The 16,790-nt window shown below is 33.6% G+C and overlaps 1 protein-coding gene across 1 annotated transcript in view; it reads left to right on the top strand.

Moving 5' to 3' along the window:
• The first annotated feature begins 203 nt into the window (after positions 1-203).
• LOC128891288 (semaphorin-1A-like) overlaps positions 204-16,790 on the top strand; it is a 588,517-nt gene continuing 571,930 nt past the window's right edge. The window contains exon 1 of the mRNA XM_054150707.1: positions 204-800. The gene's annotated coding sequence lies outside the window, so the exon portion shown is untranslated. The remainder of the gene's footprint in view (positions 801-16,790) is intronic.

The following is a 16,790-nucleotide window of genomic DNA, read 5'->3' as shown; positions in this document are numbered from 1 at the left end:
AAAAACCGCTTTTTTTAAACCTTCTAATTCAGAATACCCCCTTAAGTTTAAAAAATCTGAATAATATCAGTGGTGCTATAGTTATGCACCGCAGTTGTATGTTCGAAACAAGTCGATGTACGAATACTTTCTACACCCACTCTACAAGGAAACTCCGCGAACGTAGCATTAATCGAAGCCTGGTGTGGATTTGCGTATGAACGAAGGTGTTTGATTGAAACGCGTACTGTGGCGCGCACCGTAGGTATCGAAGAATCGTCGTCGGCGTCGAAGGCTGAAGAAGGGACCGAAGAATGGTCGGAAAGGACAAGCGCGGTGGGGTGAACGGTTCACTGTGGAGACGGGTGGGGATCGCGGGCGAAGAAGTGGGGTACAGCGGGAAATAGAGCCGGTAGTGGCGGCAGTTGCGTCTCGAGCAGCGCGCGTGTTGTTTCGTTCCGTCCTGTGCGTGTAGCTTCTCGCGACAGCTACCGAGGCTTTTACGTGCCGACGAAACTCGTTTCTTTTTTTTGTTTTTGTGCCGCGATTCGCGCCCACGCGGCGTCGCAACGGAAACCGTATTAACGTGGGACGTCCTATAAACAGGGCAGTGGTGGTCCCGGTGGTGTTTTCAGTGTTACATTTCTGTGCAAACGTTCGTTTATGTTACGAGAATCAGTTTCTTGACGCGTGAGGTGTTTACCAGGAGATAGTTGTCGGTAGACATCCATTGGGAATTTTCTGTGTGTTACTTGTTCACGCCGGAGGATTGTTAATTGTGTCCGAATACGTGTCCGCACCGATCCCAGTCTACGTTTTTGGTAAGTCTCTCCGTTTGGTGGCAGGTTGTGTTATTTCGGAGCAGCTCCCTGTAAAAGTTTCTACGCTTGAGGTTTTTTTTTCTTTGTAAAGCACCATTGAATCGCTCGTTGGAGTGAAGTGCCAGTGAGAGATGTCTCTGAGAACGGAGCGGAGTTCTCTATCGCTGTTTCGGAGTTTACGAACGTTAACCGTCTGTCAGTCGGCAGGGAAGAAGTGTCGTGAATACGAACCGTTGTCTACCGCAATTAAGAATGCTACTAGCGTGTAACATCCGCGCGGCGTTTGGCACGAAGTGCAATAACGGTCGGTTTATTCTCGTTCGTACGTCTGGTATACCCTTTGTCGTAAATAGTAAATACACGTGTGCAGCAACGAAACCAACATCGCTGTGGTGTGTCGCCTCTGGTGCGCGTCACGGAAAACTAACGTCCCGAGAATTATACGATTTTTCTTTACGATACTATATTTCTCTCCAGTTTTCTGGTTTCTCGATTTCCGTGGAACTACGCGACGGAACTAAGTACGCGCGGGAAGACAGAGAAATATGATTTTTGCTCGATCGGAACATTTCGGAGCAAGTTTCAGATTCTTCTAGAGTGAACAACAAATAGGAGTGTTCGATCCTGAATCGATTTTTTTTTACAAATATTCATCTTTTCGTGGTATCTATCAATTTCTCAAATGAAGTTTTTTTTTCCTTGTCTGTTTTATGTCGCATCGACTACAAGGTCATTAGCGACAGAACTATTTGCGATTATTTATATCTTAGAATATATATTGATGTCTTTGAGAAAGTCTGTTGTATTTCTGCTGTGGTCCTGCACTGTTAGGGCTGAGTCTGGTTTGATTCCGTATTTTGTCCTTTTCTGTTCTATTTCTTTACGTTACATACATTCTTACATTCTTGTCAAACCCATCGTCTAACAGTAAACCACCGTATTATATGAATGTAAAGAAACGAAGTTTTGTTTAGTCAATTTTGCGTAGATTTCGGTATAGTTTTTTTTTTGCCGATGAACCGAATTTACGTTTCGCTAGCGTTTCTGTGAATATTAGTGTGATTTTTTAAAGATCCTAATTAGGAGTAAGTTTCTGTAATAGCACTTTATCTACAGCCTGCCCCTTTACTCGCTTGTCATATTTTTTTTTTTTGCTATTATACATTTGATATCTTTTTGCTATCGCGTTCAGTTTACTGATAAATGGTACAATATACATTAAAGCAAATAAATAAAGGATTATCGGAGGGATTATCAAACAGTATGCCAATTATAGGGAACATTGTTGCAGTATTCAAGTTCTTGTAAAATACTTATTTTCAAAAGTAAGCAATATTAGGGTCGATAATTGTGCCGAAGATTCGCTATTTGTATCATACATCGCTAACATACAGTGATTCATTTCCTACTTAAGGGGGGAGTATGGTCCAGCTAATGTATTTTTCTAATGCATATAATTTCCAGATATAATTAATTTTTGTTATTGAAACTTTTTTTTTACATACAAAGGGACGTTCAAAGAAGAAAATTTGACAGTGTAGTTTAATTTGAGTGTATACACATATAGATATAGTAGTCGCAAGGAAAGGATTCGGTGAAAACGGTGGGACGCATAGCTAATCGAATTTTTATCCGATTCACTTGATTCAACGCTTAAATTGAATGTAATCAAGTTTATATGCTAATGAACCTCGATTCTTAATGAGTTATTATTATTGTAGCATAAAGTTATTGCAAAATAACGGCTGACATGTATCGTTCATTTTCATGTTTTTTGCCGCCATTTCTCCAGTTAACAATTTTTTTTTTGCAAATTGAGGTCATACACATTTTACGTACCTACTAAAGAAAAAAATTTCTCATTTTAGCTGTGATACGATTGGATGTTTCGCTCCTTTACTCTATGTACACTATCTCTATGGTCGTTACAACGGAAAGTTAGGAAAGTTAGTTAAAGTTCCTCTTGTATGAACGAATATTTTTTAATATTTTATATTATATATATTTATATAATATCGAGTTACGTGTCAGGATTTTTGATAAACTTAAACAATCATAACACACAAAGGGAGCTTCATAAGTCAAATTCAACAATACTTTAAACACTTTATTCTTAATATTTATTTCACATAAATCCCATGTAATCTAATTTCTCAGAAAAATAGAACTTGTATTCATACGTCTTTACCATGAAACGTAACTAATTGTTATAATAGACATTCGATAATTCCCAAAGAGAAGGATATAAGTATTTATATCTTTGAATATTTTTGATTGCTTTGGGTAAATTACAAGTGAGACTTACAGGAACATATGTGAACAAAAAAAAAATGAATATCATTTACACTGGGGCAAATTGACCCTTTTTATCCGGTTGCGACAATTGATTTACAGCGAAAATCAATTTAATACAACTAATTTCTAAAAGAGAAAGACATAGAATCTAAATAGAAAAAGGTCGAATCGAAAAGGTTAAAAATCGAACGTTTCCACCGATAATGTTCGCGCAAACAACGCGTTGTTCTCGTTCGAGGATATTTCTCCATCCAGCAATGCATGGTCGAATGTTATCAATAGACTGCGGATCTTTATCCAAAATAAAATCTGCGTGAACGTGCCTACAAAAATTAGACCTAAATAGGAATTTATTTTATTCTGCAAATATTATAACACGAACTTTACTTTCAATCTTTTTTATATTCTTGCATATTGTTTGCATTTTGTAGATTACTTGCACATTCAAATTTCCTATAAATGCATAAAGATCCGCAGTCTAATTACCAAGAATAGAAACAAAACGCATGGTCTGCATTCGTGTTGATAATACTGGGCTCGAGATTAATTGTGTCCTTCATCGCATAGAATCGATAGCGTCCTTTTTCTTCCTGCATCGTAATACATTATTTACGTGGCAACATGTCAGTTAGTCACATCCACGTCGTCGTAGCACTTAGCGAGGAAAATTTTTCCCCAACGTTTCCACCGTGACCATCTTGAAGAGAAAAAATGAAAACATAATGCGCGCACGACCTACAGTAGTTTAAAATGTCAAAAACGTGACAAACTATTCAAACGCCATTGTATTTACACAAAGTTTTGTATTTACGAATTCCAAGTCAAAAGGTAAAAAACAAAGTAGGAGATTTAATATGGTGGGCCAAATTCTGAAAATTACGCCTATTTGAATGGAAATTAGTGTAATAAGGTTTTAGAGAATATCGATTAAGAAATCGAAATCATAATTTAGTTGGATCCAATGTGACGAATCAAATATAAGTATTTGTATTATTATTAATAATAATAGAATATAAACGTTAAAAGGTAGTACGTAAAGTGAAGATAACTTACCGAGATCGAATAACATTTCATATGCAACAATATTTATATTTATTTATTGCTGTTAAACCGAATATGGTTTATACAGTATATACGTTACATAAACATATTAACATATTGCTTAAAATCTTAGTGTAGCTAAACTAGGAAAATATGGATGGTTAAGAAGATCGATGTAGGTCATGGTGTTAACCCTTTATAATCCAAATCGTTCGATGAATATGTCGCAGGGAGATGATAAAAATGGAGATTTGATCAAATCCCTAAGGTAGGTAATCAATTCACGGAAGATGTTAAAATAACTCTGTGAGGTGATTTCCCTAAAGAAAGTACGTGATTTCATCAAATCCCTTAACTGTTTTAATGAAAAGATGAAACAATATCGTTTAGATACTCAAAGTATTTATTTAGTAAATCATCCATTATTAAATGGGGATAGGTAATACAACAATAGTCATATAAACACAAATTATTTATTCTCATCCTTTTCGAAGTCGGTTTAAAAGCTATCACAAAGTTGTGAATAATGAAGGATGTCGTACTTCAACGTTAGCAGCTATTGCCCATAAACTTCTTTTAGAAATATCTCAGTAATTTTTCATTTGATGTCCAACTTCATGCAATACTTTTTTACGCAAACTTTGATGATTTATCCGAATTCGAAAAAAAGATTAGACATTCCATTTAAAAAACTGAAGGTAACCCTAATATCTCAATAAAAAAGTAAGGTAATGAAAAACAGGTTACATGAATGTATGTCTCCCTAGATACCATGCAACTTTTGTTTGAAACATTTTGTCGTACAACGAATACCTTACGATTTATTTGAGGTCGTCACCTCATAAAACTCACCCTGTATAAAGTAAAAAGATTTCCATAATTTTTTTCATAACCAGGAATAGAATTTGAAGTGACGTGAATTCACGTCAGCAGTCGCGAATGGGTTAATAGTATGCTTGCACTGTGGGATAACTTGGTATTTTTTCTGATCCGTCCATTCACGAGCATTACCTCGATTTCTCTATTCTTCCTAAACATGCTCTATTGACATATCGATTTATTTCTTAAATCTCGTCCACATTTTTGGGATTCGGAAACACTGTGCGGTCTACGGACTGTGTCTGTACGTGCGTGTACGTGTTTAAATGTTCGCGCGTGTGTGTGTATACGTGCAAAGGTGTGCGACGGAAGTTTAGAAAGTCGTGGCGAGTCGTATACACGGTGACCGGCTACCCAGCCATTCTTTACTCTCGGAACCGGTTTCAAGCTTTTCGCCTAAGGGGCCTCACGACTCGAACGTAACGACGCGTGGTGGCCGGCCACGGTAAGCTTGTGCTCACGGTATGCCTCTATCACGCTGAAAGAAAACGTTCCAAATATTATTCTTGATCGTCGGTCGCAGCGTGTATCTTACGAGGTTACATACACATATATCTTCTATATACCTATGTCGCTAGCAGACGGTATTTAAGGGGGTGTTCTGCTATGAAGGACTGAAAAACAGCCGATTTTCTAAAATTTCTTTTGTTTAAATGGTAAGGAAAACTGAAGCAAGACTTTCCAATAACATTAAGGGGGTATTATCGTCTAGAAACTTCGAACAAAAATTCGATTCTTTTTCTTTTGCATTTTCTTATCATTTGGGCTTTTGTGGAAGTGCCTCGAAAATATTAATTTGAAATTCGTAGAGCTCTCGTAGTTACAGAGGCTTAAAGGCTGTTCACCAGTATTAGTGCTAAATGTATAGCAAACTTTAAACGCGTTTTTCTCGAAACGACATTTTTCAAGTCGGGCGCACGTTTTTCTCAAAAACTATTGGACCGACTGACTTCTGGTTTTACACGCATTTCGAGGGCACCATCACCTATGGTCTGAACTAGAATTATACCGATAGCTTGAATATTTTAACACTGCTCTCGTATTTTAGTTGGCAATTTTCCGGGAAAATTAAACCTTAATTTTCAAACAGCCGCGATTCCGATAAAAAATGTAGTACTTACTTCATTCTAGTTCAGACGATAACTACATTCATATAGATTGAAAAAAAGAATTTGTTTTTCTATCTCAGACGACTAGAACCGCCACAGTCTGCGCGTCCGATTGAACGAGCGTCTCGCGCCACAACCTGCATAACAGCGCATAACTTGTATAGATTTCAATAAAGTATTTCATAAAAGTTTATGTTGTTAGTTGAAACGTGTTTTATTATACATAAAAAAACCCTGGTACTGTAGGTTTGATAGTTTTCGCAAAATTAATTCCTAAAAATTACTGAAAAAACGAACTTCTAGACGATAATACTCCCTTTAGTAATGCAAAAACTACTTATTTGTTTTTTTTTTGCATTGACAATTGTTTTACTATAAATATTGAATCGTTGACGTACGTAGTTTTCGCGTCGGATTTTCGCTGCGTGGGCGTTTCTTTCCAGGTTACGTATTTGCAACAAATCAGACTTATGAAGTCTTAAATGAAACAATATTCTGTGGAAAATGACTTAGTTTTTTTGCAAAATTTTAATACTGACAAAATGGTGTCACATTGAAGGTGTAGTCGACATTTCACGCTACTTTTTTACTTCATAATAGCACAAAAGTAATAATATATAATATTTTTGAAAATTTCCATCGTCATATTCCGACAACAACTAGTTTCTCTCTACAGCAATTTCAAACTGATCCTAATTTTGATCAAAATGTCATGTTTCCGGCTGGAGCTCATTTTTGAAGCTCACGAACAATAGATGAGTTAAAAGTAAATATAGAACACTGCAATCCACACATAATTGCCATGTGTCATATTTTAAAGTAAAAGAGAAAAACGTGTTCTGGCTTAAATTAACTCTATATCGTTCTTATTGAAAAACCCTTTATGTTGTAAATTTTGGGATTATTTCATATTGATCTCAATTTCCGCGGATGATTTTATCTATTTCCTTTTGTTTTTACAATTATATTGATCAATGTACGCGATGTTTTGTTTTTGAAAACTCATGTGCTAGTTTTATATAGAGTTTGTATCTTGATTTATGTGGTTTAAAATTGCGCGGGTTTCTATGAAACGTATATCTCTCATTTTTAATTACGTGAAAACAGTTTTTGTTGGTAATTTTTTTTTATTAACACTCTTAATATTATGCAAGGCTCCATAGATCACTTGCTGTGAAACATTACTTTATGATTTGCACGATACCGCTTTGTAGGATGAATGAATCTGGAATACTAAATAAAAATTGTAAAATAACGATGTCGTTATCATACATCTAGCCATTTTTTTGAAAAAATGTAAAATGTATAACACTTTGAAAAAAATTCACTGTTTTAACGAAGAAATCCAATATATAAAGATTTGTCGTCACTCGATTTGCCGCGTAAAATCCAGTGGCGACTGAGTTTCCTTTTGATTGCAAAGAGTTAAACGTGCATCAGGCCACGAAAGTACGTCACGAAATGAAATCGAAGTACGCTTTATAAACACTTGGCTGGATGACGAACGATTGTGTCTGTTCTTATCTGAGAAAGTCGAACACTTTCCACACAGATGTTAATAAATTCTAATGGCAATCGTACGCGATATGAAATACAGCGAGGCAAACGATAATGGCTCGTATGAAATGTTATTGTTCTAGTTCATTTTTGCCAACTTCCAAATGACGCGTGTATAATCGTTATCAACGTTGTGTTCTTAGAATGGGATGACGTTTGTGATCAAATCTAAGTTCTCAATTCGTGTTCCCCTTTTAGCTTCTTCGGCAACGAATTACTTTGATTGAAATAAAACTCGGTTCCATCGACTCCTAACCCTTTGACTGCGATGGACGTATACATATATCAAGAAATGAGCTCAGAGAAACGTTTATATCCGTTAAATCAAATCAGTCTATAGGGGATGATAAGACGAAACTTTTTTATATTTACAGTTTATCCATAGGACGCTTAGTTTCGAAAATAAAAATTGAAAAGTTAGAAGTTCGTCTTCTAAACTAAAGTTTTCGTCTAAACTCGTCTTCTAAAAAGATCTTCCAAGTTTTCAATTTTTATCTATGAAACTAAATATCGTATGAATAAACTGTAAATATCAAATAGTTTCTTTTTGTTATTTTTTGTAAGGATATTTTTTAAAAATTCTATTGTTGTTTTTTTTTTCATTTACAACAGCCACGGATTCAGGCCACTATGAGGTCTCAGGAAAAAGGTCTTTTAAGTTTTTAATTTGTATGTTTGAAACTACACGTCCTATAAATAAACTATAAATATATGAAAGTCCCGTCTTATCATCCCCTATAAGCTGATATTTATTCAAATTCACACCTCTGCGGCTCTTAGAATTTCCAGCAAAAAACGTCCCACAGTCAAAGGGTTAATAACAGTTGTCCAGTTTCAGCGTCATATATCAGAAAAGACTTTTAATGTATATATTGAACTATAAATATTCTGTCAAATTATATATTTACACCAAGTTAAACTGTAGAATTTTTATACCATTTTTAATGCTGTGTCTTTGCACACTGTGTTCTCATGACTGTGATTAAGTGTTGAAGTGAATAAAGTAAAAAAAAGTTTTAAGTTTAAGTGCAAAGTTTAAAGTGGTGATATTGAATAATGTTAATGTATATATATGGCGTCTAAAGTAGATATAATGATAGCAATAATTTAAGGGTGTACGTTTTGTCACTCGAGCAGAAAGTTAAACCAAATTTGGTAATTTTTATTATAAGTAATTTTTAATTTTACTACGAAAAGGTTATTTAACATAATTTAATGTAAAGCAAATAGAATTATATCTAGAACTGGTGAGTATTCATATCAATTAACTAAAAATTATTTCATACTTTTTAGTGCAGTTTTAATATTTTTTCGGAGTCGGTTATATTTTTGTTCCAAAAATTATTTTATCAAGAAATATTCTCGTATCATAAGAAGCAACGGAGATATTTTAGGTATAAAATTTCGATGACTCTTTAGATGACTTTAGATGACTTTAAATTATCCTTTTGACGACAGTTTCGAAAGTGATCCAGAACCGTGGATAGAAATGTTAAACAGATACATGTTTCAACTAGACAAGCTTTATTCGCAATCATATTGAATATCTTGAGATCTTTGAACGCGAGATTCGATCGAATAGTTTCGTGACCCACTGCAGTTTCGACGTTCGGTCTTCCTTTCTTTATGGTAACACTATGCTAAACGGAATTTGATTTCAATTGATAATTTTAACAGAATCTAGTCGAAGTTCAGTGACTGGAGCCGGTCTCCGTCGCGTGATTCAGAATTGCCCGTAACAAATGTATATCGATCGCAACCATGGCGCCTATTATGCACTCGGAGCAGTACCTATTGTTCATAATAAGCGAATTATTTTCCTTTGTAACGGGCTCGAGTGATCCGAAGGTCGGCAGTCGCAGCGGATTGCTCGAACTGCTCATTGAAATTTAACGAGACTCGTTTAATGCGCTCTACGTATATTTTCAACTTTGCAATATCGCAATGTTCTTCTTTAAATGAAAATTGATGCTCGATAAATGGCTTCTGATTGAATAAACGTTCTCTGGGTTATTTCAATATCTGCTACTGAATACTTTTACGTTTTAGAGTCGCAGCAAGACGAGATTTACTTTGACAAATGATTAATGCAAATTAAATGTATTCCAGACGAAATTGGGGTAAAATGAGACATTCGCTTACACGTGTGTGTATTTGTGTATTGACTTGTACAGTAATTGTCTGTCATTCTTAATTATTATAATAAAATTGTTTACGCTGTAATCACCGACGATCAACGAATATTTATTGTACATACTACTAAATGTTTAAAATTAGAGAGGTTAGAAATAAATATACATATTTCATCGATATAATTGACTCCCTATTTTTATAATTGCCAGTAAAACTCACGCAAAACGTTGTTGATAGCTGAGTAATATTTTCAGAAATATAGGTCAAATTTACCACCATGGTCCTTATAATATTAAATGTACATTTTTGTATAGATGATTTGTCACTGTTGAGCTTGCAATGTCAAGTATTTTTGTATTATTTGTTTAATAAGTATTAAGTCATTAATTATTTCAGTAAGGATCTTGAAGTGATTGTAAAGTAGAGAATATATAAATACACAGTTTCCAATTATTCTAAAATTTATCCCACCTATTTCTTCTATTATGTTATTGAATCTTTGTAAGGTATTTGTAAACTTTTCCTTGATACTATTATATATTTTTCATTGTTTCATTTTTTGCATTCCTTTGTATGTGATTTGTAAAGAAACATCACTGAAAAAGAGGACTTAACGTCAAGAGTTATTAGTAATTAAGCCATTAATAATAGTGCCCATTTCCTATATTTTTTCCTATGACGATCAAAACGTTTTACTTCTACAATTATTTGTTTTCTTGCATTCCTGGTGTGCGTCTCATATTTTTGTAACTAGATATTCACTAGGTACATTTATTGGTAATAATTTTATACTTTGTATTAAGAATACATGCTCTGAGGAATAATCATAAAGACGTGACATTCCTCAGCTCTGAATTTCCTGGACTTAACGATTATTAAATTATGGAACGATAAATGCAATTCCACGGTGAAAGAAATTTTATTTTTAATTCATGGGCGATAGGCGCTTCTTCACTTTGTACCGTAGGCGTAGGGAAGAAAGTGCCGCTAGTAGTGGACACGGGACTCGGATCAAGAAGAGTAAAGTGTGCCATATTTGTCAAAGAAATATGTACAGTAACCTTTTGCGCGATACACGCGCATTCGACAAACATTTACGAGACCTCTTCCACGGGAAGAAAATGAAAAAGGACGCGTTTATGGAAAATATATACGCATATACAATAATATGTATATATTCGACCTATTCATGGGAAGAGAAAGTAATGATATATTGTCTACGGCAACGCTCGTAGTCGTAGATAAATATCCAAGGTTAATATGTACGTTTCTACAGGGTGTTAAAAAAAAAAGCAATCAATATTTATATGGTGTATAGGGCACACAATACCGAGTAAAAAAGCTTTAGTAAACATAGGTCCAAAGGTCAACCGCTTCTGAGATATAAACATTTTTGTTTGCTAGTATCACGATTGACTTACTACTGGGTTTTCGATATTTATAGAAGATTTTCCACGTGTACACCGCTCATTTCTGTACACGAAATTGAAAAAAATGAAATTGACGAAATTGTCGGCACTTGAATGGGAACATTCAGAACGCAATTTATAAACACTGACATAAACATCGCATGCGAGGGAAGCAAGTAAGTCAATCATGATACTAGCAAACAAAAATGTTTATATCTCAGGAACGGTTGACCTTTGGATCTATGTTTACTAAAGCTTTTTTACTCGGTACAATATGCCCTATACACCATATAAATATTGATTGCTTTTTTTTGAACACTCTGTATAATGGACTTTTAAACAAATCGACATGGTCTTCCAATGTTGTTTTTATACGAATTGTATCCGTTACAATTATAATGTTTACATAATTTGCATGCTATTTCGGTACAAATATATTTATAAAGGCGGTAATTAGTTAACACGATAACGCGTTGGATTCGTAAAGTATGTTACGATTGGGCCTCGGTACACCTAATTTGTGTAAATAATTAAACACGTTACAATTTTTTTGAGGGTTCTGACTAGTTTGAAGATACAAAGAACCGATGGTTTAGGAACTTTTTCTTAATGGAGCATAAAAAATATTCTGTTGCAAGGATTGTGACAATGTTTGGAATATTGGCAGTGATATCGTTGACATATCGTGTTAACATATAAACTAGACTTTGTTACATGCTCTAATACTACGATATTGCGATCTTTAGAATGGTCATTTTAAATTCTGTAATGGCAGAATATTTTACGTTACATTTATAAATAAACAAGACACATTTTTCGTAGAATATTTGATAGAATTTTAAACAGTAAAGCTACCATGTAACGAAAAGTTATTAAATTGTAACGTACCGAAAAATGTTAGAAATTATAGTAAACGTACAAAACTGTGCTAAAATTAGAAAAATATAAACGGTTGGGTAATTTTATTAAAATATGTAGGAGTGTAACATAACACATACAAATCTTATCACGAAATAAAATTTAGCAACAACTAGTTTTATACAATAGTAATAATATACGGTGTATATTAATTATCCACATAGTTATGGATGAGAGTATATACATACAGATTAATTGCAATGAAGATAAAGTTGAGAATTTAGAAGATTGGAAAATTAACGTAACAAAATGACGAGTAAATATTTTTTAAAGACAAAGAATTAATTTCTATACTTAATACAATACATTTTGTTTCAGTTAAAGAATCAACAAAAATTAAAATTGAGGCAATGTGTTATTGTAATACGGGAAATAAATAAAACTTCGTTTACTTCGGTATCTGAATTCGATCTGAATTCGCATTGGAGTTTTTCCACTTGTATCCATGCATAATGTATGCTGGCAATTATTCAGCATCCTAGGCAAGCTCGACAGTCTTAATCGTGGAGTGCAAAGTTGGCGTTATTCCATTCTGGTCATTTGTCACGAGCCAGAGTTGATACCGGTAGCGCGAATAGACGATTCATGTAAATCCGAGAACCAAGAGGTTTTCATATTATTCTAATTGGCAAACTTTGACTTGAGCTTAAAATTTATGAACCCTCTTCTTGCTTCGGTGCACGTACATCTAAAACCCTGTGTACAGTGATGATTCATCGCGCACCGTTTTCTTATACCTTCATCAATTAAATATGGCCTGTTAAATATTAAAATCGTCGGCATTTCGCAGTCTGTGTCAGTCTTTCAAATTAATTTCTACGAATTTCCACCATTTTCACCTTTACACAGCGTTAGGCGCAATTTTATTCTCATAACGGATGACAAATTGAAATTCTATGTAACGATATTGCAACGTTCATTCGATTAAAAAGTTATTCGGATTACTTGTTATTCCTCCTACAGGAAAGATTATTTTTATCGAACGAGTCACGTGTGAAGCAACTATTAATTTAATAATTACAAGTGTTTTTAATATAACTCAAAAGATAATTATTTATCTTTTATTCGTTATTCGAATTTATTCCTGGATGAGAATTTTACCCATTTTTGTTTAACCCATTCACTGCCAAGACAATTTAAAGCGTTTTGCCTTGAGCACCAAGATTTAATACAGATGTGTAATCTAGGTTATTATTTCGATAATAAAAAGTGATATTATATTTGTTGTTTTAACAAGAAAATCTACGATCTTGGTTTGTAATAATTCGTGACTCAAAAGACTGTAAACTTATCCCTTGAATAATTGCAATCAATTTGAACTACGAGACGCGTTTCGCAGTAGGCAGTGAATGCGTTAATTACTTATTGGAAAATGAGGTTGGTACTTAATAACAAGAAGATTTTACAAGAAGTTTTTAGTTTTTATTTTTGAAACTAAACGTCCCACGGATAAACTGTAAATATAAAAAATATCCGTCGTATCATTCCGTTTAAACTAATATTTTTTTTTTAATTCACACCTCTACGGCTTTTAAAATTTCCAGCAAAAGTCGTCCCGCAATCAAGGGTTAAACAACTGCTTTACATCCCATTTTCTTTCTTACTGCTTTTACATATCTGCTATCGATTAAGGAGACTATGATTTTTCATTTAGCACCAACTACTTAACGAAATCAGTTGATTGTTCGACTTACTTTCTTCTATTATTCTATACTCAACCGTTAGCATCGTGTGAATGCATACATACTTGCGATTAGTATCGGAGCTTACTTGTGATTTAAGTGAGACATATTGTGTAACTTATACCCTATGTAACAAGAAGAAGTTTATAGGGCACTTTCTCCAATAATATTTCATACTCCGTACGACTTTTCTTGAACATTGCATATAGTGACAATAGTATAAATATTTATAAAGTTAATTGACAAGTGTGTGTCATAAAGTCTAGGCTCTAGATTCATAGTTTTCAAAGTAGCATGACTATAACTATTGAGAAGATGTAGTAGTATAAGCAAACTCCAAAATTCTTGATTTATTTATATGTTTTGAGAATTCAGTCTCATTCTTTGCATACGTGACTAATTCATTCTAATAATATGAGATTAGAATTTTCACGAAGAATTACCGGGAAAATTTCATAAGAAATGTGCTACACGAATATAAATGTTGCAAGCATTACGCAACTTTTTAATTTGTAATCTTTCTAGCGAAAGTTAACATTCAACAGTAGTGTGAAAGTAGTGTATAAAATACGAAACATACAATTATTTTTATTTTTATTTTTATTTTGTTATCTAAAAAAAGAATTCATCTAACTTGGTTTTTAAAAAACCAGTACATATGTTATACTCTTAAAATACTGAGTTTAATAATCCTAGATACAAAAACATCTTACAGGAAAAAGTTAGAAGGTTCGATATAACTATAATTATATAACTATTGCTTTCTTTTCTGGTCCATATACTGAGGCTGTATCAAGCTCACCGTTACTTTTTTTTTAACGGAACCATGGAATTTTGTTTACACATTGCGAATTAAAATACAATTTCAAGTACCAATATAAACTAATAAATTATTATACTAATATTGCTGCAATCTAAATAGAATCTTAAAAGGTAACATAAATAGGCAATTCAATTTTGCATCTTCAATGAGATCGTTCATTTTTTGCGCGAATTATTATATTTAAAAAAAATTAGATAACAATTCATGAGCCATGTTACAATTCACTAACTTTCTTAAGATGTCGAGGATATCTTTAGAAGCTGGCTACGGACGAAGATTGAAAATATTAATTAGGTCGTCGACGAAAATATTAAAAAGGAAGTTCGAAGGGAGATCCTGGGAGAATACCAGGCGAAACTTTTATCGGGGATGACCTGGGTTTAAGGTTTTGTAAACGACCCAACAAGTAACTTTTGGACTACGATAGTCTTCTTTACGTCCCATCGTGGAAGATACTGTTGAAGCAATCTTTATGTATTTCACGGACATTATACTCTATGTATAGCCCGAGAGATCTCCCAGAGAATTGATTGAGAATATACAAATAAATACATATATGGTTAGAAAGGTACAAAATTCATTTTGCATCGCGTATGAACATCCAAAATAAAATCAGTTAGTTCGTATAATTTTTGTTAGTTTTATTGTTTGCATGAAAGAAACCAAGAACAAATTATTAGTCTATTAAAGCAGTCATCAGCTGATAGTTGACGTGGAATTCATTTGTTTGGCTTCCATGACCTTCCAAGTTGATGCAAGTGTAAATGAATTGTTTAATCTCTCACTTTGAACATGTGATAAAGTTCTTAGCACGTTACATTCGAATTGGTCCCAGCAACGACACGTAATTCATCGTTATCAATGATTAATGGTTTTCTCGATCAAGCCGCGTCATTCAGTGAGATTTATCTTTAGAAGTATATTTTTTAAATCATTTTTTTTTACCTTTACCAAATGCTGTAAGTATTGTAGCATTTTTATGATTCTGCAGCTTTCCAACAAAATTTTAATTTATGCATATACATGTAACAATTTGATATATAACAATTTTAATCCATTCATTTTAACTATTTATTGTCTGAATTCTTTTCGTTTCTCTAGACAGTATTTATTCGTTGGTTATTTTTACGCCCGCGAATTATTTGATATAATAATTAAAGGGCCAGCCGCTGAACCTGTAGAGTTATTGGTAGTTCCTCTATGAAAATATCATCTGCAAATCGTGTAAAATTAAAAGAGCCCAAAGGCTAATCTGGAATCATTATAGTCGACAAAAAGGGATTTCAGAAACAGGTGTTAGCAACCGAGTAGTGGATTAAAATTTTCATTTGGAAATAAATTGCTCCTATACAAAATCCATCTGGGGTCATTCTATTTATTTATACCTATAAATTTCCACTGCGATAATGCAAAAGAATTTAACTTGGCGGTGAATCAAATAACACACAAAACGATTTTTGCAAAATAACGAATTATTTTTTTATTTCAAATTGAAAGAAATAATCTTTAAACCACATGCAATAGGTATCATTTTTTTTTTTAAAAGAAATTTTTACAGTAATTTGCTTTGAACAAAATTCTTTCATGAAAAATATCCGTAAGAGATTTTTGCTTGAGTCATAATATAATCGCAAAACAAAATGACTATACATACAGTGGATATGAAAAATTGATTTTTTATATTGTTCAATATGTATATATTAGTTGTAATAAGCAATAAATTGATTTAGTTGCATTGTTTGATTGAAAAAAAGTTCTGCAAAAATGATGTTAATGTGATATGCTCCCTTAATGTTATGTGTTACGTTCTCCGGTCATTAATGCTATCGGGACCAGCTGATACTGATAACACGAGCAGACTATTCATGCCAAACCCGAGATTCGTGCAAGATAGAGGCTCGTGGACGAGAAAGCGTCGGTTAGGTTCCACGTTCATATACAGGGTGTCTACGCTAAAGTGTGACAAACGCATATTCGCAATTTGTAGGACACAATGGGTTCTACGTTGTGGCTTAAGCGAAATTTTTTTCTTATATTATTAATTTAAAAGATATGATGATGAAGTTTCGTTTTTTAAATGGAACTATATATTTTTGGGGGGGATCGTGCGATAGTGCTTTTCAAGACGAAATCATTGACCCTTA

This window comes from Hylaeus anthracinus, unplaced genomic scaffold (assembly GCF_026225885.1).
Source record: "Hylaeus anthracinus isolate JK02 unplaced genomic scaffold, UHH_iyHylAnth1.0_haploid 12001, whole genome shotgun sequence".
NCBI classification, from domain to species: domain Eukaryota; kingdom Metazoa; phylum Arthropoda; class Insecta; order Hymenoptera; family Colletidae; genus Hylaeus; species Hylaeus anthracinus.
This window is presented reverse-complemented; position numbering and strand designations above follow the sequence as displayed.